We start from the raw sequence: 803 nt of genomic DNA on the forward strand, positions 1-803 counted from the left end.
GAAGATGCAAACACATGAAGAGAAGAGAGCAGAGAAGAAAGCTATACGGGAGGTGGGATGGACAGGAATCACTGATGGAATCACTGGGGGGCCAGGTGAGCGGATGATGAGGGAATGAAGAAATCATGGACAACTCCAGGATTTGGGGCTTATGCAACAGCTTAAGAAGGTCCTATTTTCACAATGGAAAAGACTGGTGGTCGATTTAGGATGTATTAGATTTGAGATATCATATATCAAGTAATAGTTGATCAATGGAGCAGAGCTCAAAAGAGTTCCGGACTAAAGCTATAAACTTGCTCTTTATCTTTTGCAAAAAGAGAAAATACTTAATAATTTAATTTAAATTGAACATTTAATAATAATATTTAAAGGCACTAAAATTCTATGAAACTTGTCCCACAGGTAGATCACACACATGTAAAATGACATTTGTACAAATCATTCATTGAAGCATTGTTTATAATAGCACAGATTATAAATCACCTAATTAGCCCTTAAGAGGGAGCAGGTTAAATACATTGTAATGTAGCCATAAAACGGATATTATACAACTGGTAAAACAAAAAGTCAGCTTTATAGTCCTAATACAGAATGATCTACAAGAACATTGTTCGGTGAAAAAAAAACAAGGCGCAGAACAAAATGTATAGTAATCCACATTTGTGTGCTCTTCCCCTCCAAAAAAAAACAGGTTTGCTAGTATTGGTCTATGCGTGGAATATCTCTAGAAGAATACAAAATTGTTAACAGCAGTAGCAATGGCTAGAGGATAGGAGTTACTGAAAATTTTATTTTTCACT

The sequence above is a fragment of the Trichechus manatus genome, unplaced genomic scaffold (assembly GCF_000243295.1).
Source record: "Trichechus manatus latirostris isolate Lorelei unplaced genomic scaffold, TriManLat1.0 scaffold00143, whole genome shotgun sequence".
In the NCBI taxonomy this organism is placed as follows: Eukaryota; Metazoa; Chordata; class Mammalia; order Sirenia; family Trichechidae; genus Trichechus; species Trichechus manatus.